Source organism: Dasypus novemcinctus, chromosome X, assembly GCF_030445035.2.
Source record: "Dasypus novemcinctus isolate mDasNov1 chromosome X, mDasNov1.1.hap2, whole genome shotgun sequence".
In the NCBI taxonomy this organism is placed as follows: domain Eukaryota; kingdom Metazoa; phylum Chordata; class Mammalia; order Cingulata; family Dasypodidae; genus Dasypus; species Dasypus novemcinctus.
Window position 1 is genome coordinate 2,544,004 of NC_080704.1, and position 23,539 is coordinate 2,567,542.

Sequence of the window (23,539 nt, forward strand, 5' to 3'; positions counted from 1 at the left end):
CACATCTCGGCAGATGTACCAGAGGATCACGTAGAGGATGAGCAGGATGGCGAAGATGAAGAGGGCCACCAGGATCGCCTTCGTGACCGGCGAGATGAGCGACTGCATCGCCCCGGCGGGGAGGGCGGGGGGCGCGCGGGGGCGCGGGGCGCGGCGCTCACGACCCCCGAGCGCGCCCGGAGCCCCGCGCCGGCCCCGCGCCGCATCCGCAGCGCTCCGTGCCAGAGGCGGGCCGCGTCGGCGGCGCCGGGGGCTGCTGCTGGGGCGGCGGGCGCGCTCCTCCCGCTCCCCGGGGCCGGCAGCCGAGAGCGCTCACCGGGCCCGGCGGCCGCGGGGCTGGGCGCGCGGCGCGAGGGGCGCGGGCGGCGGGCGCGCGGGGGAGGCGGCCATGGGCGAAGGGGGGGGGGGGCCGCGAGCCAGCGGAGCGGGAGGAGGTGGCGCGACGGGCAAGTCCCGACAAACTTGGGAGGCGGCGAGACGGGGGCCGCGCGGTGACAGGTTGGCAGCGCGGTTCCCGCGGGGCGCGGCGCGCAGCCGTCCGCGGGCCGGCGGGGGGCGCGGGGGCGGCCGGACGAGCCGGTGCGCAGGAGCGAGGGTGCGCTGCGGCGCGGGAGGGGGGCTCCCGCCGCAGACCGCGAGGAGAGGAAGCCCTGTCGCCCGCCCCGCGCCCCTCTCCTTTCTCCCCTCCCACCTTCTCCTCAATCCTTCTCTGGCATCGCCTGAATTCTGTGAATTCCCGGACTCCGGGGCCACCCCCTTCCTTGCCTCTTGGGTGGCCCTCTTTCTTTTCCCTTCGTGTCCCCCCACCACCCTGGGGCCGCCCCCGGAGAGCTGCGATGTAACCTCAGAGGTGGAGGGGGCACTGCTTGTTGAGAGAGGCCCGCTCTTCTCCCTCTCTCCCTGCGGATGCAATGGAAGAGGGGAGGAAACTGGGATTGCCCCCAACGCACGGCTCGCACCGGGCAGGGAGAGGATGCTGCAGAAGGCAGAGGGAAGGCTCAAACCCGTGCTCGGAATCAGAGCTTACGTAACAGGGGGTGCGCTCGCCAGTCTGCCGGGAGGCGAGCAAGGGCCCCGAGAGGCAGACCTCCCAGGGCTCTCTCCTGCATCTCAGGAAGACCGGCCGCTCACATGTGCCGTCCACCTCTCCAGGGCTGGGCCGTGCGAGTGGGGGGGGGGGGCACTGCGCCCCCTCCCCCCTTTTCTGCCGGCTGCACTGTTTTCAAGGTGCATGCAGGCAGTGAAGCTTACGGCACCAGGACAACCTCCTGCAGGAATGCGGAAAGGAGGTTGTGTCCACCAGCGGAATAGTCACAGGATACTCTTTAACAGATGGAGCCAATTGGAGTTGTGGGACCCGGGGGGGTTGAGTGTGGGGGGGCCCTGGGCTGTGAAATCACGGCGTGCAGGAACCGACAACCCCACTGAGGGCAGCAGGCAGAGGGGCCAGGTTGGGACCTGTCTCCATCACTCGTGGCCCCTCGTGCTGGTCCAAAAATGCCCACCCAAGTCCCCCCCCCCGTGGGAAGGTGGCGTGGGCATGCATAAGAGAAGCAGCCACTGCCCCCAGGCCCCTGGAAGGCCAGAGATTCCAGGCTTTGTCGGAGACCCTGGCCTCCTAGGGACCAGGTGCCCAGATCTTGAGAGCCAGCAGGAGACACGACCTGAACTAGCGAGAAACGGCGTGCCCTCTGCGTGCCTCAGCCGGTTTGGAGGCAGAGAGCCCAGATGACAGAGTATCAGGGGAAGGCACAGGTCTTGCACGGAGAAAGGAGATGGGCATTGAATTGGCCCCGGTTTCCCCGCCCGATGCTTCCATTCAAGGGATGGCACAGGCGAGATTGAGGGAAATCTCTGTTGGGAACAAAGAGGGAACCGCACATCTCTGGTGACCCCAGAAGGGCCACCGTGATGAGTTTTCCGTGAGTCTGCAGTCTGCCAAAGGGGTAGGGGCTGAGGGGAAGCCCTTTGCAGGTGGGATGACTCAGCTGTGAGGACTTGCAGGCAGGGGACAGCTCATTGCCTCTGGGGATAGACGCCAAGGAGATATATCCTCTCAGTGAACTGTCGTGGTCACCCAGGGGGAAGCAGCTGATGAGCAAGGATACTGCGTTTTTCTAGGGCTTCCGCTTCTAATTCTAACATGGACCTGAATTCCCAGCCTCCAGTTCTTCCCTAGCTGAAAGAAAGAAGATGATTTAATTTATACATTTCTCACCGCACCCCCCTCCCCAAACATACACATGCAGAGTTTCTCCTCCTCAGACATATGATGGGGAGAAGAGGCAAAGCTTTGGGCAATTTTCTGCCACACTTAATGTTGTGTCCAAAATCTATTAGACAAACCACAATGGAGTCCCGAGAAAGAAAGAAAGAAAGAAAATGCCAGGGTGTGGAAATACAGGTAGGTATGAGAGGAAATGCACCAGGATTCCTTCCCCATCAGATGTCAATTGATTTTTAAGGTGGGAAGGTGAAATCAAGCCATTTAGCATTTTCAAAATCACGATCATAAGCTTTTGTGTCTTCCGGTTGGTTGGTACCTGTTCGGTGCAGTGCATGTGTTTAATTTGATAGAATTTCTGGAGTTATCCTTAGGAAAGATGATAATGTAAACGGTGGAAGGGAGAAGAAGTGACTGTTGATTCTCCCTTCCTCCAAAAAACTCATAATCTGCCCCTGTCCCTTTTACCCTCAGATTCATCCTGCTTCTCCTTCCCCACCCAGGGTCCAATCTGTGACCCCCGCTCCCTCAAGAGGCTTCTACTTAGCAACTCTTTCTCATTCCACCTGCATAAAGTTCATTACGATTTATCACACAGGCACATACATGCCATTTTCTAGGCCCTACGTTACTTTTTGAACTGAGTACTACTGGAAGACGACTTAGATTGGACTATGTCAGAGTCAGATAAATGGTTGGTTTCTAAATCAAAACTCGTGAGTTCCTAAATCCTCTTTCCGTGTATGACCCAAGATCGTGTGGTTCCGATTTGCAGATTGCGTGGCTCTGATTTGCAGATTGCGTCGTTCTGATTTGTGTTCAGGATAAAGGTGTGTCCTGCTATGGTTGGACCCACTGTGAGACATTACGGCTTCCCCCTTTTAACCCATGTATCTTCCTTCATTAATTTCATTGACCCAAGACTTTATTCCTTGTATATACAAAGCAATCAGAAAGTCCCAGTCAGACTCTGCAAGGTAATTTGAACTTCAGAAAGTGAGTGTAGATAACTCGATGTGCCGTTCCTGCTTTGGCAGTGTTTTTCCAACTCCAGTCACAACCACTTAGATGACTGTAAAATCAGTTCAGCGACTCCAATGAACATTTTTAAAAATTCCATGGAGTTGAGAATACCAGAAGACCCTATATAGAATAAGGCTAAGTGTTGTTTTATGAAGTTTCCATTTCAGTTGTGTGCTGGCTTGGGAGGTAAGACATACGTCAAAAATGTTTGAAGAACACTGCTGTGATGATGAGGCGGATACAGAAACAAGGGGCTAACGGGAGTTGGCTTATTCACTGTAGTTTGGGTGGAATGGAAAAACAAATTTTCTTGATGAGGTAATGTGACCAAAAAGAAGAACATCTACAAGGAAAAGATGAGCTGAGCACAAAACATTTGCTTTCATTCTGACCCTCACTAACAAGATCCAAGGGTCTTGGGGCAGGCAGATGAAGGCTGGGGAGGTCCTTCAAGGACCAAAGTCTCCTGGGTGATTAGGAAGCCTTCGAAAGGATTCTCTCGTCTCCAATTGTCCAGCCAGTGTCTGGCTCCCCGAGAACTGGCCAAGAGCCAAGCCAAGTTTGGTATGGATCTCAGGTGAGCAGGAGATTATCTCAAGGTAAGTGTAGTGAAGAAACACGTGTTTTCCTGAACATAGTGCAAGTTGTCAGGGTATCCCTGGAGAAATCTGGGAGAGGTCCAGCATTCTATATGGAAGATTGAGCATCTATTCTGAGAGTTTTTGGACAGTGTCTTCCTCTGGCTTGACTCACATTGCCTAAAACAATCAAATCATAATTGCTTTTTCCTCTGCATTGCTTTAGACATGAAAATGTATTTGTATTATAATGAGACTACCTTCTAGGCTTGAAGTACCTAAATTCTCTTTGATGCTTGACTCCCCCAGAGAAGAGCAGAACAGGTGAGCTTGTCTCCTGATCTGTTTATTTGGCCACACAACATTCAGCATTGTTCTAGCTTGGATAACTGGCTCCCAAAATTCATTTTCATAGAACTTGATCCATGGATCACCAGTTTGTGCTCTGCATCTGGTGGATGGTCAGCATGTATTTAAGATGTTTTTATGTGTAGGAATTGAGGGCGGGGGGCGTTGAAATGATGGTTATTTTCCTTCTTAGTAGATTTTTGTGTTTTTAGTTATTTTTAAATTAGTTAGGCTGTCTAAAGGTTAATTTAGGCAAAACAAATTTTGCTGACTTATACAAAAATAAAGAGTGATAAAAACAAATAAAATCCAGTGAGTGAAAACCAACGTTTCCATAGTAGCAGGATGTGACCTTAAGGTTCACATAGTATCTTAACTTATTTCACATTTCTATCTTTGCTTTTTTATCCTTAGGATACCCCTTTTCATTATCCATTCAAATTATTTCAAAGTGATATGGGACAGAACAATAGAAAACAGCTAAGATTTTATATAGAAGTTATTTATAAATTTAAACTAGCATTTTAAATTTATCACATTTTCACCTATGAATGGAAGAACTAACACCAGTAGGATTTCCGTTTCAAAGGAAGTAGATGTAGTGCATCTGCCTCTGAGAGCAGGACAAGGAAATGTCCCTCCTGTTCTTGGGACAACTGCTTTGTTCCAAAAATGCATTCATTAAACCATCCGTTTGAAACGTAGCATTGCGTTAGGAGAGCTAATGGCAAGTTCAGGCTTGAGTACATGTCTTTTTTTTTTTTCTGTTTTATTCCTGCAAATATGGGTTAGAGACTCAACTACCGGAAAAGGAACCTTTATTTTCAAAATAACAGAGAAGCGAGCAGTCGACTGTAGCTTCGAGGTCCTGAAAAGGCCTAAACAGATGTGGACAAACTCATGTGGTGTTATTTCCGTGATGCTGGCCCCAGGACAACTAAATAGAGTCTAGATGTCTGCTCTGGTATTTATTTCCAACTTGGTTTTCATGTTTACTTGGTTGATGGGGGTAAAAAGGAAATCAGCAATGGAGGGAAGATGAACGAAAGCGTTCATTGGTTCTTGCATGTCTCATTTAGATTTTAAAGTTGTGAAGTTGAGCCAACTTCTATTTGCCAACTGGTGACTGGAGCTTTTATTCATGACTGTCGGTTGCTTTTAAGAAATGGCAGATTCTTTAAATTCTCACCTCAGTTAACATTTCTCCCTGTCTCCATGTCTGGAAAGTGGAATTCCTTTCCACTTTGAAAACGATGGATTACTGTCCCAGATTTCTTCATACAACTTTTGGCATCTAGAAAATATTTTGGGTGATTTGTCTAAAACGATTGAAACCATCGTCATCAGGTCACCCACTGGAACACGCACTAGAGTTGGATGCTCAGGTATTAGAGCAAGGATATTTAACAATCATGTTTCATTGACTGGGCTATTAGTTACAGAATGTGGAATTTGTTATAACGGGGACCCAATTCTAGCTTCTCAATTAACATCTGAAATGCTTTTCATTTGTGCAACATCGAGGACTGAGTTCAACCCAGATTTGTAGGAGTTCCTTTGTATGTTGACGGTGTGTGTGTGGATTTGGGATGATTATATCACTTCACACAGAGTGGGGGTCTGATGAAAAATTGATAACTCCTTTCTAAGTCGTAGGAAGAAGGAGTGGAAGTCTCTAAAGTCCAGAGGAATCCTTCTACAACGAATACTCAAGATGCTCCGCCAACACACCGAAAATGAGGAAAAATCTTGCAAAAACAGAACGTCGTGTCGTCCTTGCCCAGCTTGTCCAAAAATGCTGAGGTGGAAAAGTGAAGTAAAAGATGCCTGCTTTCTCGACTGGCTCCTCTTGGCTCTTCTTCTGCAGAGAGGAAGGTGCGTTTTTGTCCATTGGACAATGAGCATGCCTTTCCTGTTATTTGTAAAAATCAAACCCCCTGATGTCGGCCTCCTCCTTGACATCGGCTTGAATGCAAGTTGGGGTGGGAGAGACAAAGAGAAGGAAATATGGGCCCAGGGAAATGTTTGGGTAAAGACAAGACAATAGTAATCACGAACTCTTGCGTGATGTTTCCTAGTGAAGTGTTTTACGTAGAACCAGTACTTCTGGAGTAAGGACTATTTTTCTTTTCTTTCTTTCTTTCTTTCTTTTTTTTTTGTGCGGCGCCATTCATGGGCAGGCTGCACTTTCTTTCACGCTGGGAAGCTCTCCTTATGGGGCGCACTCCTTGCGTGTGGGGCTCCCCTACATGGGGGACACCCCTGCGTGGCAGGGCACTCCTTGCACACATCAGCGCTGCGCATGGGCCAGCTGCACACAGGTCAAGTCCGGGGTTTGAACCGCGGACCTCCCATGTGGTAGGTGGACGCCCTATCCGCTGGGCCAAGTCTGCTTCCCTGACTATTTTTCAAATGAGATAGCTGGGGTCAGTGAGACCAAGTCATCTGTGAAATTTGAGCCCAGGCATTTGGGGGGCATATCGCAGAGATAATTTAGCTTTAAAACATAAGTATGGTCTATTTCTAAAAAGGTATAAGAAATGGTAATACATGGTGTTAATAATAGGGTGGTTTATGAGGAAAATGCACCTAATGGAAGTTATGGACTGTAGTTGGTAGTAATATTTGGATGTTCTTTTATCAGTTATAACAAATGTTCCATAACCATGCAAGTTATGGGTGGTGGAAAGTTGAATGGGAATGCAGGATTGCTTTGTAAACTCCCGGCTTCTCTAATTAAAAAAACATTTAACAGGATCTTAAAAATACTTTAGAAAAGGATGTGTTGCAAAAGTGTCGCAGATCTTTTCATTACCCAAAATTATATCGATTCATAATCTATATGTCTTTCTAAAGTATCAGTAAAAGATAAGAAAGAAAAAGAAAAATGGATCAACGTAAATATGATTTTTAAGCTTCTCCCGTTTTTATACAAATCCTGTCTTGACAAGTATAATGTCATATTTTGGTGCTCATTTGGGGGAGGAAGGGAGTGCCTTGTTTTCTCAAAGTGCTTCATTTCCTCTGTTATTTATATTCTCAAGCAATTCATCTTAAATTACCCTTGGAGTGTTTATAATCCTGTCTTGCGGTGGTTTTGTCTGGCTGGTTTGTAATATCATAGCTTTGTTTCCTTTGGGAATGAGGGAGACCCTGTACAGATGCTTTTGTGGATCATGCTGTGCATGTTTGGACATGACTCAGTGATCAGTTTGAAGTTCTCCAGATGTGGCCACTGGCTCTCAGCTTGAAGTTCTCCTCCAGGTGTGGCCACTGGCTCTTGACTTGAAGTTCTCCAAGTCCAGCCACTGACTCTGAGTTTGAAGTTCTCCAGATGTGGCCACTGGCTCTCAGCTTGAAGTTCCCCTCCAGGTGTGGCCACTGGCTCTCATCTTGATGTTCTCCTCTAGGTGTGTCCACTGGCTCTCAGCTTGACGTTCTCCTCCAGGTGTGGCCACTGGCTCTCATCTTGATGTTTTCCTCTAGGTGTGGCCACTGGCTCTCAGCTTGACGTTCTCCTCCAGGTGTGGCCACTGGCTCTCATCTTGATGTTCTCCTCTAGGTGTGGCCACTGGCTCTCAACTTGATGTTCTCCTTCAGGTGTGGCCACTGGCTCTCATCTTAAAGTTCTCCTCCAGGTGTGGCCACTAGCTCTCAGCTTGAAATTCTCCAAGTCCAGCTACTGGCTCTGAGTTTCAAGTTCTCCTCCAGATGTGACCACTGGCTCGCATCTTGATGTTCTCCTCCAGGCGTGGCCACTGGCTCTCAGCTTGAAGTTCTCTTCCATGTGTGGCCACCGGCTCTCAGCTTGAAGTTCTCTTCCATGTGTGGCTACCGGCTCTCAGCTTGAAGTTCTCTTCCAGGTGTGGCCACCGGCTCTCAGCTTGAAATTCTCCAAGTCCAGCTACTGGCTCTGAGTTTAAAGTTCTCCTCTAGATGTGGCCACTGGCTCAGATCTTGATGTTCTCCTTCAGGTGTGGCCACTGGCTCTCAGTTTGACGTTCTCCTCCAGGTGTGGCCACCGGCTCTCAGCTTGACTTTCTCCTCCAGGTGAGGCCACTAGCACGCTGGTTGAGATTCTGCCCCAGGTGTGGCCACTGGTCTTGATGGGAGCGTCCTGTTTCCTGGGCGCCTCCATTCTTTCTGCTTAGCCGCGATCGCCACCTGCCGGCCACGAGGGTCACGGGCTGCCTGCCCAGTCGGGTTTCACCCACCCCGGGGAAGCCTTGAGGGTTTGCCCGCAGGTCCGCTGCTCTGCTCTGTTGTCCGCCTTTGGGTCTGAGAAGAATGCAAAGAGGGATGAGCTCATTACATTTAGGAGGGATTTAGGGGTTTCGAGGTTGCTGGCTCGTGGAAAGTTTGCAGGGTTGCAGCTTTGAGAATTGAGTAAATTATTTGAAGATGGGCTGCATATCCTAAAAGGGTAGTGGTCTCTGGGGGAGAGGGAGAGAGAGGGAAGAAGGGAAGGAGAGAGAGAGAGAGAGACGGGTGGGAAGAGAGGGAGAGAGAGATGCACAGAGAGAGACAGCAAAGATGGGGGGAGAGAGGAGAGAGGAGAGGAGAGGAGAAATCAATGGAGGTTATTTTTCTCCAGACCCAAGAAGCACACGCCATCCAAGGGAAATGCTTCATGCTTAAAACTATATTAGCCCATGTAAATTTAGACCCAATACATTAGCCCAATGAGTCCCAGAATTTCAGGGTCTTCTTATGCTCTTCATTAATTTAAGTGCCGGGTGTTGGGGCTCCAGGACGTTGGGGCAGCTTTGGGCCACTTGTCATCTGGAGACCCCTGGTGACCCAGGATTCCATGGGCTCATGGTTACGTCGTGCTTGGGGGCTGCAGAACCGTCTTGATCCACAGCAGACACCGAGCCAAAAGCTCAACACCTGGTCTCTGCTCACTTCCATCGGCAGGAACAGAGATGTGCTTCACCAGAGGCTGGGCATGGACAGCTCGGCACGAGGGAAGGGGGCTCAGGAATTTTGGTGCCCACCGGCTGGCCCTGCCACACTTGCTCGGGGAGGCCAGTGCCTCCAGGCTCCTGGGATCTCAGCTTCGGCTGAAATTGTTGCATCTTCAGGATATCATAGGATGCTGGGGAGGGGAGGGGGGGGCTGGGCGCCACCGTGGACCAGTTTGCCTGAAACTGGAGCATGACCCAAATTCTTATGGGACTCTGGGGAGGAGCAGGAAGCACAGCGCTGGCCGAGATTACTTTTCCCAGTGGGGTGGAGTCTCGGAGTCAGACGTACATCCGTTCAAGTTGAAGTAAAAACAACGAAGATGTATAGCACGAAGGTAGTTCCTCTGAAGATTAAACGTAGAGTTACCATGAGTCCCAGCAATTCCCAAAGGAAATGAAAACATCTCGGAAACATGTATAGAAATGTTCATAGCTGCATGATTCATCACAGCCAAAGAAAGTGAAAACAGCCCAAAGGTCCACGAACTGGTGGATGGAAAAAGACAATGCGGTGTATCCATACAATGGAATATTTTTCAGCCACAAGGGAATGGCATTCTGATACATGTGACAATAAGGATGAATCTTAAGGCGTTACGCTGTGGGAAAGAAGGCAGGCAGAGAAAGGGCAGACAGTGTATGGCTCTCTTGATGTGAAATGTCCTGAATAGGAAAATCCATGGAGAGGGAAAGCAGATTTGTGGATGTCAGGGGGTGGGGAGATGAGAAAAGGGGTAGCTAATGGGTACAGGTACAGGGTTTTCCTTCTAGAGGAATGAAAACATTCTGGCACTTGAAAGTGTCGACGGCTGTACAACATGGTGAACTGTACTCAATGCCACTGAACTGAATGCTCCAAGTTGGGTAAATTTCACTGTATCCAAATTATATTTCAGTAAAGCTGTTTAAAAACAGCACAAATCTGTGGTGGTTTCCATGTACCTGAGTCGATCCAGGTGATGCCCGCCCGACCCCGCCGTGGGAAGTATAGCAGAGGGGTCCATCTCAATATCTGGAGTTGAGTTGGCATTCGATACAGAAACAGACTCAATTGCTAGTTGATCAAAATAATGGAAGCTCTGAGCTTTTGGGTCTGCAGGCTCTTTCCTCAGGTTCTATGATAAGCTTGGGTTTTATGCATCACAAGTAGACTTTAAAGCAAGCCGTACCTCCAGGTCAATGTGTCTCGCTGTGTAGGAGAACGTTGGCAAATCCAATAGTTGATGACAGCCCTGGCTGGGTCCATGGCCTCGAGACTCCTTCATGCCACATGGGAGATGTGACAATTAAAAAGGACACCCTGTGTCCAGCGCTGGAGGGTGAGGAGAGTCTAAAGGAAGCAGAATCAAGGGCCCTCCTGGAAGGAGCTTGAGATCTTTTAGGTGACCCTCTTGTGCAGGTAAGAAGCTGTATGAGTCAGGATTCTCTAGGGAAACAGAATCAACAAGAGATATCTGTCAATAGTATGTGGTTCTGTAAGTTTCTCACGCAGCTGCGGGGATGCACAAGTCCAGGTTCCACAGGCAGGTGCAACCAGGGGCTTCCATGAAAGTCCAATGAAGGTTCTTGATGAGTTCTGGGATGTTGGGTGTCCAAAGACGAGCTGGGAAGTTCTCTCTCAATGCTGGAATCACTTCCTCTTTGAAAGCATTCAACTGATTGGGTTAAGCGGCACTCTTGCTGATGGCAATCTCCCCAATTGATGTAATTACAACCAGCTATGTATGATTTACCACTGCAGTCAAGTCAATGGTAACTTAAGTCCATAAAGGCCCTTGTAGTACACAGTTAGCCCAGTGCTTGCTTGACCGACCAACTGGACACAATGACCTGGCTGTGTTGACACACTAGCCTAACCATCACAGAAGCCCAATGTCTGGGAAGAGGAGGTGTGGAAATGGGACCAGAGCTGTCTCCTGAGCCAGCATTGGGCAATGATCAGATTATTCCCACACCTTGCCCTTTGCCAGTTTCCAACAGTAGCATCAAGGCTCTCCCCTTCATTCTCTGTTTTGACACGAGTGGACTGGTGTCCATATCAAAACCCCAAATGCGTTCCCAACCTTGCTGGGTCTTAGCTCCCCGTAACCCTCCAAGACTGCCAAGAAGGGAGAAACAGCTGCCCTGTCCATTTCTCTCCTAAACGAGCTCCAGGATAACTCACCCCTCAGTGCTATTTATATGGTGTACTCCACTCTGTGAGGAAAATTAAGCTGGGTTTTAATTACAGCAGAATGGTCGAAATCGTTCACGGCATGAAGATCTCGAAACTGGGTCTAGCCTGAAGGGAGAGCTTACGTTTCCAGAGCGTTGCTGATGTGATGAATTTAATATAACTGATCATTTCTTTTTCAATAAGTGTTTTCCTGCAGGGAGTGGAGAGAAGCTACTTGGTGGTGTTTGAAAGATCATAAATTGGGTGATACAATTATGATTTTAAAGTGGCATTTAGAATGCAGTCATAGGGATTGCTGAAGATAATTAATAAGAATATTATAGCCATCAATTCAGTTTCTTCATGGTCTTTAAGATCAGTCCTAGAGTTGGGCATTCCAAGATTGCTGTAAATGTACAATGAATCCTAGGGGAGGGCAGTGGAATTGGAGAACAATTAAATTCGGGGGCTTTGGAATCATAACCCAAATTTGATTTCAAGGCTGTGTCCTGAGCAGTTCCCTCCAATGTCCCAGACCTTGTTTCTTGTACTCATAAAATGGGGATAACAGGACCTATTTTGCAGGATTGTAGTCAAAATTAAATCAGAACATGTAAACAGCTCAGTACCTGTTGCATAAAATAAGCATTCTGTAAACGGTAACTGTCGTTACTGTTCAGGTGAGAAAGAATGAAAAAAAAATTACTAACAGGTTTTATTTCTCCTCCATGTTGAAAAGGAGTTGTGGGGTGGACAATGCCACCCTCAAAACAAAAAAAAAAGGGTATGTCTGTGTCTTAACTTTGGAATCTGTGAGATTTATCTTCCATGGCAAAAGATGGGATTCAGTTGAGGAGCTTGAGATGGGGGGTTGATCCTGAAATTTCCAGGTGGGTCCGGTGTCGTCACAGAGTGAGATTTGAGAGATAACCCTCCCCCCCACCAGAGAAGGCTGTGCGAAGACAGAGCAGACGGGGGGGCGTGAGCTGCAAGAAGCAGCAAGAGGAAGCAAGAAGAGGCAAAGAGCAATGTTCCCCAAGAGCCTCCAGAGGGAAGCTACCCTGCTGACATCCTGGTTTCGGACGTCTGGCTTCCAGCACTGTGAGAACACAAAGCTGTGTCGTTTTAAGACGCTCTGTTTGGAGTACTGGTTATAGCAGCCTCAGGGAACTCATACCTGGGTCATGGACCTACGTTGTTGGAAGCTGGCTCAGTGGAACTGTTGGGCATCTTGGTATTTCTTCTCATGGTATTTCTACTCATTCTCCAAGAGTTGGCACCAGCCGCCCCCCTCCCCAATTGTTTGTGTGTTCTTGCCTTTTAATTTTTATTTTTTTAATGTTACATTAAAAAAAAATGAGGTCCCCATATACCCCCCGCCCACTCCCCCCACTCCTTCCCCCCCATAACAACCTCCTCCATCATCATGAGACGTTCGTTGCACTTGGTTCTCTTGCCTTTTTAGATCCCATCTTCTGACCAGCAGTGAACGTGAAAGGACACTTCTGACCTCTGGTTAGGATGTCTTCAAAAAAAAAAAAAAATTTAAAAGAACAAAATAAAACAATGAAAAAAATGAAAAAGAAACAGACACACACAAAAAGAAAAAAATGAAACAAACAAAAAAAAAAGAATGTCTTTCTGGGGCTAAGAAAAGTCCTTGCGTTGTAGCCTTCCAGGAAGCTTCATCCAGCCTTTAAGAAGTCTCCAACTCTGGAAAGGGCCCCCATCCACGATTTATTTCAGGGCCCTGACTTGTTGGCTTAGTGCTTACCTACACTGGAAGAGACGCGTCCTGCTGAAAAGAAAGTTACCTTCCTTAGATAATGTAATCAGAAGATCCCTTCCCTCTGCTTGTCTGGAGTCCCCAGCTATGCTCACCCTTTGTGGAATTTAGTTGGCACTTGCCGTGTTCCTGAACACGACTTCTTGAGGGTAGTTTCCCACACATCCCGAGAATTCCTGACTCTCGTGTTTCTTACAGAGTTTGGACTCCACGTGCTTGCTTTTGTTCGGCTTGTAAGAAGAGCATGAGTATTTTCCTGTAACTTTCTTTTCACCTTTACTTCCTTGTCCGCCAAGTGAGGTCACAACGCATGCCGCTTTCGCACACCTTCCTCGGGTGCCACCTCCTCTCTCTGTAAATCTGACCCTCGCCGCCTGAGGGCAAGTCCTCGCTTCCCCGTTTCTAGGGGCTGCAGTCTTCCGCCCCCCATTCCTTCGATTTGTGGGGAAATCATACGCAGCGTGAAGGAAAGGACGCGAGGCAACGTTCCTATTCGTTGGCGTTGTGAATGGGAATCATTGAGGGAAATCCGTGCCTTGATCTCAGCTTTCCATATACTCCCCAGAGTCCCAATTTGTTCTTCTTTTACGGTGAGTGCTTGTCACCGGACTTGCAGGGATGACAAGGAACGGCAGTCATTCGTTGGCAAACCGTTGTGAGCATCTCGCTAAAAGACGTTCATTCACGGGATCTTCTAAAGAACACGTGTGCCTATAGTCCCCTGTTGGGAGAGACATAAATATTTATGTCTACTAAGCCGTGGGATCGCTGAAATGCACGTGAGGTTTAAAGGGACCCCTTAGTAGGGCTGTGTGTGGTCTATAGATGGGAAACACCCTACTGAATAATTTATCTCTAATGTTTATTATCTGGGCTAAATTGGTCAGCATGGTTGCACATGGGGTCTGCAGGCTTCCCAGAAATTAATTCATGAACAATCTTGCTGGAAGGAGATTTGCAAGTGGATGGCAACTTTTTGCTCTGGAGCTGGGGCTGGAGGACTCGGTGATCCATCAGGCAAGGGACATCCCCGGCCGATGAGCGTGAGAGCGAGGGATGTGGAAGATGTTTACACGTTGCCCAGTGGGGAGGTAGGCAGATTAGACGGACGAAGAAACACTGAGTTGGCTCACTTCCTTCTTACCCATTTTCCCTTGGCACCTGACAGCAAGGACCACCGTTAGCAAAGAGGGGCTGTTGTCAGGACAAATTTGTAGTCACTCTGGGCCCTTTTTTACATTTTATTCCACCCTTCCCCCCCCCCCCCCCCCGTCTGTTCTCTGTGTCTATTTGCTGCGTGTTCTTCTTTATCTGCTTCTGTTGTTGTCAGCGGCACAGGACTCTGTGTCTCTCCTTGTTGCGTCATCTTGCTGCGTCAGCTCTCTGTGTGGACAGTGCCATTCCTGGGCAGGCTGCACTTCCTTTTGTGCTGGGCGGCTCTCCTTATGGGAGGCACTCCTTGTGCATGGGGCTCCCCTACGCAGGGACACCCCTGTGTGGCAGGGCAGCATGGGCCAGCTCCACACGGGTCAAGGAGGCCCGGGGTTTGAACCGCGGACCTCCCATGTGGTAGACGGACGCCCTAACCACTGGGCCAAGTCTGCTTCCCGTCCTGGGAATTTTAAAAGTAGCTACCAACGTGAGGATTCTGCCGGTGTCTGAGTATGTCTGTTGCAATGACTCATTCTGGAACTGTGGAAGCAACCACAAAATGGGACCTGCTGGACCCACTGTGAGACGGATCTAAGCTTAAATTCCATCAGTCACCTGACCTTCATAAGCCCCTGCTCTGACAAGTGGGCCACAGTGACGTTTTGGGTCTCCTGGAATTAATATCATTTCTGAGCCAGTGTCTAATAATCCCTGAAACATGTAATCATTTCCTTTTCCCCCAGAGTACAGTTACCCTGGTAAAATGCCATATGTCTCTTTGGGGAAAGCTGAGAGGAAGGTTAACAGTATAAATTTGGGGGCAGTTTCACAGGATCCTTCCCCAAGGAGACCCGGCCTTCTCTTCCTTCAGGGGCTCTGGATCTGACAACTGTCTCAAGTCTGGGAATTGATTAAGGGGGCCGTGACTCTTTGTTTCTGTAATTCAAGTGAGACGTTTGTTCACTCGGGCTGGAGCGCTTCTGCTTGTGCAGATCAAGTAGGGAGTCCATAGACCGCCCATCTCTTTTACTTCTAGGCACCGCTGTGGTCCATGCACCAATTTCACAGGTCTCTGTGAGTCAGACTGTTTCAATTGCTGCTTTGAATCTGTTGTCCACTCTGGCAGCCATGCACACTTTAGTTCTCCATCCCCCAGAACCAGACCCTGAGATGAGGCTTCAAGTGAGAAGAGTTTATGAGGGTGGTGGCCACAGGAAGAGCCAAGACGGGGGAGGGAGGGAGGCAGGAGGGCAAAGTGTTATCCAACCAGCTCCCGCGGAAGCACCTGCAGCCTCAGGGTCATCCCACCTGAGGACCAAGAAGCTGGGGTCTCTGTGTACCACGTCCATTCAGTGATTGCTCGAGGCCACGTCTGTCTTAGTTTGCCATGGCTGCTGTAACAAATAACCACAGACTCGTCGGCTTAAACGAGTGGGATTTATCGTCTCATGGTTTTAGAGGCTGGCCATCCAACCTCAAGTTGTTGGCAGGTCATGCTTGCTCTACATCTGCAGCATTCTGGGGACGCTCTGCCTCAGTCGCACGGTCATTTGTCTCCTTCAGTGTCCAGGGACCTATGTTCAGATTTCCTCTACTCGTTAGGACTCCAGCCATATTGGATTAAGACCTACCCTGATTCCATTTGGCTTCCCTTTAACTCTGTCAGAGGTCTGTTTTATGACTGGTTTCTCACCCACACGACCAGCGGTGGGGGCACGAACACGTCTGCAGGGGACACAGCTCCACCCATCACAGTCCCCGCACTCGGGTCAGCGAGATAGCACACGATTGGCACGTGTGGTCTCCCTACAATGCTCACCCAGACAGTAGGACAGGGTTCTTGATGTCAGAGCTGTTGCAGAAATTCCACACCAGGTGCTTGAAGGACGTCTTGGTTTAGGTCAAGTAGAAGGAAACTTGGTGTGCCTTCCCTCTGCGTAGTTTTTCTACGTGGAGCTACTGGACCATCCCCAGTCTTGGTCTGCCCTGGCTCGCGTCCTCCTGTGAGGGAGAGAGGCCTCGCTCAGCCCATGTCTCTGTTTCCCAGACCAAGCTGTGACTTCCCACATCCCATGGAGGTCCCTGTGGCTTCCCTCACCCTAGGGAGAGAAGAGGAGTCTTCTTTTTTCACATATGACCGTGGTCAGAACGCGCAATCATGGAATGTGGGAAGATCTTCCAACTGAAGAGCAGACCAGATTTTTTTTTAGGAAGTCCACTAGGGTTGCCCACAAGTGTAATCAGAAATTCTGGGGTATCTTTTGTTGGAAATCTCGTGTGGATGCAGTTGAACCACACAATCTCCTCCATCAGGTAGAGCTCCGCTTCTCCCCCAGATCTTTTCTTCTCCCTGCTCTGCTTTTCCTGATTATCATCAGAATGGGCCACAGACACACTTCTTTGGGCTGCTGATTTATGACAAGTCGTTTTCAGCTGGGCACAAAAGGTTAGAAATGTCAGCTTCTCCAGTGTTCTGTGGGAAGAGAAAACTCTCACACACACACACAATCACACACACACCTTGAGGTCTTGGCTCCTCTCCTTCCACCTGACCTTCTTCTATCTCTCACCTCTGCTGAGCAAATAAAAGAGAAACAAAAAAAGGAAGAGTGCTTAGACTCAAGATTGTCAGAGGTTCAAACACAGGGCGGATCCTCAAGGTCTACCGTGGACGTGTTGTGCCAATGGCTTTAGACAGAATGGCATTTGAAAGGTTGGCCCACCAATAGCCTAGTGTCACTATTTCATATATAAAGGTTTTAAGTAAGTTAAAGATGTAAGGTTTCATTCTGTCTGGCCCATTCAAATAAGTCGTTTCATTTTTCTCTTTACAGGGACGCTCTGCAGAAAGTCTACCTCTCCCACCCCCAAGCTCTCTGGAGCGGCGTGTGGAAGACATGCTCCTAAGGACTCCATGGATTTGGGGGCTGGATCTGGGGAATTTTACTGTCTGTATTTCTGGGAAGAATCCTTAACATGTAGTTCTCATCCGTTGATCACATTTTGAGCCACCTGAAGGAAAACCTGTCAAGTGAGTTAATGAGTGATACCAAACGAGGCCACCTCTACAGGTGGTTGTAAAAATGCATGACAAACTGGGGAGTGCCCAGTTAGGAGATTTCCATTGTTTTGGATCATAGCAAGTTCAAATTAATCAAGAAACAAGTCAACGCACCCTCTGACATCTGGGTGCTCCCACTGCTTGATCTTGGGGTGCGCCCATGGGACATAAACAATCTCACAGGACCTCACCGTACGAGGAGGCCAGTCTGCAATTGTGTTGAAGTGAAAACAAAGGGGCCACTTGCTAACTTTTCCTAAACACACACTGAGCTGCTCAGAAAATACCAAATGCTCCCTCTCCTGGCTAGCGTGAGTGACTGCTGCTGCTTCACCAATTTCAGCTACAGCTCTAAATTCCCTATAGATCAGATTTATTGAGATACCCAATCACAGAATTGCCCCCCCCACTTTCTAACAGATCCATTCTAAAAAAAAAAAATCCTGTTTTCTTGGATTCCCCCCAATCACCCGGCCAAGTTCTAATCCTATAAGTCCTTCCTAGCCCCTCTTACTGAACCCCATTCTCCATCCTGTGCACCTTCCTCTGCTACAGTGAGCACTCAACCCCACTTGCTCAACTACAGGTGTGTCCCTGGAAAGTGCTGACAGAGCGAATGGAGAGTTTTCAACATTCCAAACAGGTTTCACTGTTTCCATTCTTCCTTCTCTCCTTTCTATACTTAGATATCCCATTTAAGAAATTCTCCTTCCCTAACTTTCCACTACCCATTTCCCCTGCCCCATTTTTTCTAAGAGTTAATGGTGTTTCATTTCTCGCCACTGAGAAGGATAGGGTTTGTTTGTTTATCTGTACTAGGGTGTGGTCGCTGTAATATAGTTTTAGGTGTTTGAGCTCTTATGGATACTTATTTATTTATTTATTTATCTTAGAAATGTATCTTTTTTAAAAATTTTTATTTCTCTTCCTCCCCCCTCCCCCGTTGTCTGCTGTCTGTGTCCATTCGCTGTGTGTTTCTTCTGTGACCCCTTTGTCATTATCAGCAGCACCGGGAATCTGTGTTTCTTTATGTTGCGCCATCTTGTTGTGTCAGCTCTCCGTGTGTGTGGCACCATTCCTGGGCAGGCTGTGCTTTTTTCGTGCTGGGCAGCTCTCCTTACGGGGCACACTTCTTGCGCGCAGGGCTCCTCTACACAGGGGACACCCCTGCGTGGCACGGCACTCCTTGTGCACATCAGCACTGTACATGGGCCAGCTCCACGCGTCAAGGAGGCCCGGGGTTTGAACCGCGGACCTCCCATGTGGTAGACGGACGTCCTAACCACTGGGCCAAGTCCGTTTCCCAATAAATAGCATTTCAATCAAGGTGTGTGTGTGTTAACACAGGCATTACCTACTTCTAGTCTCATTACGGAGACTAGCAAATGGCTAAACACAGCATCAGAAAGGCCAAGGAGTTCACTATTCAACACAATAAAATGACCACGCCTGCACAGGGAATCGTGCCAAATCCACTTCAGTTTTGAAGACAGGGTACTTTTTGGTTGCATGCAGTTATTTTACAAAACCTAAGGGAATTGATAGTTTGAAATGTAGTACGAGGGGCAAATCATACTGCATTCCCAAACTGTTTTCAGGAGGGTTTTATGAGCTGTGATTTGGTGAACTTTTCATTTTGAAAGAATTATAGACTCACAAATAGTTGCAAAAACCGTACAAACGCTCACGTATCCTTCCCCCAGCTTCCTCTAGTGGTGATATTTTATATAGCTGTAGTACAGTATCAGAGCCAGGACATGAACATTGGAACGTTCCTTTCCTCTAGACTAAGATCATATGAAGTTTCACCAGTTCAATCCATTTTCAGTCAGCATGTTTCTCTCATTTCCTCTATGTACAAAGCATTAGTGAAGATTTAAAATGTATCACTCAAGATGTATTTATGGAAGGTCAGCTTTATGCTAAGTTTGGAAAGAAATACTCAAAAAAAACCACAACTTAATGTTTATATCACCCAGTTCTCCATCCTGATGGCTTAATGCATCCTTTTAGATTTATGTCAAAGTGTCTGCATGCTCCATCACAGATATTTCCAAGGAGGAGTGGAGAAACGTGCTTGCATTTCCTTGAGTCACTTGAAGCTACTAGTTCTTTTTTATTTATTTTTAGAAGATACATAGATGACACAAAATGTTACCTTAAAAAAATATTGGAGATTCCCATAAGTCCCACTCCCGACACCCCCCACTTTTCCCACGTCAACTTCTTTCATCATTGTGGTACATTCATTGCATTTGATGAGTACATTTTGGAGCACTGCTGCACCACATGGATTATAGTTTACATTGTAGTTTCCACTCTCCCACAGTCAATTCAGTGGGTTATGGCAGGATATATAATATCCAGCATCTGTCCCTGCTATATCATTGAGGACAACTCCAAGTCCTGAAAATGCCCCCACATCTCATCTCTTCTTCCCTCTCCCTGCCCTCAGCAGCTGCCGTGGCCACTGTCTCCACATCAGTGATACAGTTTCTTCCATTGCTAGAGTCACAATAGTTCTATAGTAGAATACCAGGAAGTCCACTCTAATCCATATTTTATTCCTCCATCCTGTGGACCCTAGGATGATGTTTTCAGGGCCACAAGATGAGTGTGGCTGTGGAAATATCTGGGACATCAAAACCTTCACAAACTAAGGAATACATAGGAAAGCCATGGAGAAGGCAGGGCTAAGGGAGAGTGAAGAAGGCATCAGGTTAGGGAAGGCACAAGTCTATCAGCCAGTGCCTGGCAGGAAAACAGAAGATGCCAAGAGCGTGGCAAAGAGGCCAAGGATGGAATAGGGGAAGGGGTACAGGCAGGGCCCCTGGGGTTGGACGATTGTCGAGCAGAAGGTTGTTCCTTGAGCTGTAGACCGGGGACCCAGAAGGGTGCAGAGTCACAGTAGGGGGCTGGAAGGATGCAGAGGAGACTGAGCTCAACGAGAAAGTATGTTCATGGTGCCTTAGCCTCCTGGGACCACCATAACCGAGCCCACAACCTGGGTGGCTTAGCATGGCAGGAATTGATGGTTTCCCCACTGTGGTCCCCAGAATCAAGGAGCTCTCTCAGAAAGCTGTAGGGGAGGGTCCTTCCGGCCCCATCCAGCTTCTGCCGTTGACCGGCCACCCCTGGCCTGTGGTCGCCACACCCCAATCTCTGCCGGCGTCTTCACCTGACCCTCTTCTCCGTTGAGTGCAGCCCCACCTCGGTGTCCACATTTCCCCCTGCTAATGTGGACAGCAGCCCACAGGTTGAGGGCTTGCTCCTATCTGGCACGGCCCCACCTTAAACTCTAGTATTTCTGAAGATGCCCCGTTTTCAGATTCCCGGGGCTGGAGGGGAGGACGCAGGCAACTCAAAATAGATGTCTTGGTTCATCCCTAAAAGTCTTCCCCCGAGTCAGAGAGCATGTGGGGAACTACGGAAAGCAGATGTGGGCGCCAGGGAAAGAGTCAGCGTGTAAATACGAAGCCTCCTGGGTCAGGTAATGGCAAGCACAGGCTGGCCTTGGGAGTCAGGAAAAGTCCTAGAGAATTCCTTAAACTGGGGTTTTGTCCTTGGGTACTGTCAGGTCAAGAATGGTGCGGGAAAGGGGAGGAAGAGGAGAGATGTGGAGGCATTCTCGGGACTTGGAGTTGTCCTGGGTGGTGCTGCAGGGACAATTGCTGGATGTTGTATGTCCTCCCATGGCCCACTGGATGGAACGTGGGAGAGTGTGGGCTATGGTGTGGAACATGGGACATGGGGTGCAACGATGCCCGGAGATGTACTCACCAGACGCAATGGATGTGACATGATGATGGGGGAGAGTGTTACTGTGGGGGGAGTGGTGGGGTGGGGGTGGTGGGGGTGAATGGGACCTCATCTTTTTTTTTAATGTAATATCTTTTTAAAAAAATGAATAAATTGAGTAGAATTTGGAGGAAAAAAAGAATACATTCAACGAGTGAAAGTGGATGACTGTGCAAAATGTTTACTTTGTATCTTGATTCATAGTGTTTCTACATTTTAAAACATCCAACAGTTTGCAACTTTACCTATACACTTGTGTATGTATGCTCCCGTGCGAATGATATACTTTAATAACATTTTTACCAAATAATTAAGTCAATAAAAAGTCAAACTGAAACCATCACAATCTAAAGCTTTCTCAAGGGCCTTCTGGAATAAATGGAATCAGAGTAAACGTTTTAAGTAAATAAAACAATTAACAGAGGGCAGAAGTACGTTTGTCTTCACAGAGAGCAAATAAACTATGGAGACGAATTTGGGGAAAAGTCTTTCTTCTCAGTGAATTTAACACCTGTGAAGCTTTATATTGGATTGGAATTTCACTTAAAAATGTGAAACAATTTCTATCAATGTTTCTTTTTTTCGACATTTACTTATTTATTATCAGTGTTTCCTGTCGGTAGGAAATACTTTTCCTTATCTATCTGTGATAAGGTAAAGTGGTACAAGTTACTCTTAGAAAACTGAGAAATATATTTTGTTATATATAAATATCAGTTTTGCTTAATGTAAAGAGAGTGTGCAAAGGGAAAGGAAAAAAAAAAAAGAGAGAGGCAACAAAAAAACATAGGAAGGAAGACGTTTTAAGCCAAAAACCATAGGAAATGTTTTGCAGTTGGAACCATAAATTCTTTCCTGTTAAAATTCATAACTTTTTTTGCCTCTTCATTGACCAGATGAATAAAAAGTCCCTTGTTTACAGTGGCAAATTCATAACTTTTTTTGCCTTTTCATTGACCGGATGAATAAAAAGTCCCTTGTTTACAGGGGCAGATGCTAGGAAAGAAATGTGTTAATTTGTCTTTATTTCATAATACGAGGCCCTCTATGGGAACGTAAAATTGTTGACTATGTGTTTTTTTTTAGGAAGCTGGAAGCCAAAAGAATGAGATCAGACTCCAGGGAGCAGAAACCTTGGATAATGAATGGCCTTGGGTGGGTCCAGCTTCCCCCAAAACTCAGAACTCAGCTGGAATTAGAGGCCTTGGTGATGAAGAAGATTATCTGTTTTAAGTTTAAATTAGACCTGAAAGGTAAAAGTCTATGAACAATGCTGGATTTGCAAACTGGTTTTAACCATTCAGCCGTGGCCTATTATTTGGGGGTCCCGGAAACCACCATCATGATCAAAATTATAGGCACTTTTGTTAGTTGATAACGTATTGTTAAAGGACTGCTCCTGGTTGGAACATGCAGAAGTACAAAACCCACTCAATTGTCACCTAAATCCCAGGGAGGCTTTGGATTCCGGATTAGAATTGGGTCCCCAGAGCTAAAGAGAGAGTGATTGGGAAGCAAGACTCGGATGAAGAGTCCCAGTCAGTGAAGTGACTTTCTCAAGGTTAAATTGTGCTCCCAGCCATGAGTCTATTCAACGAGGTAACAGAAACCAGGGGATGATGGTTTAAACCATTAAAATGGTTCTCAAATTTTTTTTTAATATTTATTTTTTTTTAATTACATTAAAAAATATATATATGAGGTCCCATTCAACCCCACCGCCCCCGCCCCCCACTCCCCCCACAGCAACACTCTCTCCCATCATCGTGATACATCCATTGCACCTGGTAAGTTCATCTCTGAGCATCACTGCACCCCATAGTCAATGGTCCACATCATAGCCCAGACTCTCTCACGTTCCATCCAGTGGGCCCTGGGGGGATCTACAGTGTCCCGTAATTGTCCGTGAAGCACCACCCAGGACAACTCCACGTCCCGAAAATGCCTCCACATCTCATCTCTTCCTCCCGTTCCCCACACCCAGCAGCCCCCATGGCTACCGTTCCCACACCCATTCCACATTTTCTCTGTGGACATTGGATTGGTTGTGTCCATTGCACACCTATGTCAAGTGAGGGCTTAGATTCCACATGGGTACTGGATGCACTCTTCCCGCTTCTAGTTGTAGACACTCTAGGCTCCATGATGTGGTGGTTGACCTTCTTCAACTCCATGTTAGCTGAGTGGAGTAAGTCCAATAAGTCAAAGTGTAGGAGCTGAAGTCTGTTGAGGCTTTGGGCCTGGGTGTCATATTATCAGTCCAGAGATTCAAATCCCCTACATATATCTTAAACCCAGCACCAACTACAATTCCAATAAAGTAGCATGCAAGTCTTGTGAAAAGAGATCCCCTCTGAGTCCATTTCCATCACGCAGAGACACCAGCTCCAAAGAAGGGCCATCTGTCATGGCAGTGAACCCCTTCTGCCATGACCATAGAACCCGTG

At 47.8% G+C, this 23,539-nt stretch overlaps 1 long non-coding RNA gene across 4 annotated transcripts; it reads left to right on the forward strand.

Moving 5' to 3' along the window:
• The first annotated feature begins 456 nt into the window (after positions 1 to 456).
• LOC139438076 (uncharacterized) lies at positions 457 to 22,727 on the forward strand. Of its 4 annotated transcripts, none has more exons than XR_011647958.1 (5): positions 457 to 4,149; positions 4,966 to 5,558; positions 5,824 to 6,048; positions 17,068 to 17,264; positions 22,179 to 22,727. It is a non-coding gene; the product is annotated as an uncharacterized lncRNA (long non-coding RNA). The 4 variants fall into 4 exon arrangements; XR_011647957.1 differs by having other exon boundaries at positions 463 to 5,137; positions 5,401 to 5,558; XR_011647956.1 differs by having other exon boundaries at positions 466 to 5,558.
• The last annotated feature ends 812 nt before the right edge of the window (positions 22,728 to 23,539 follow it).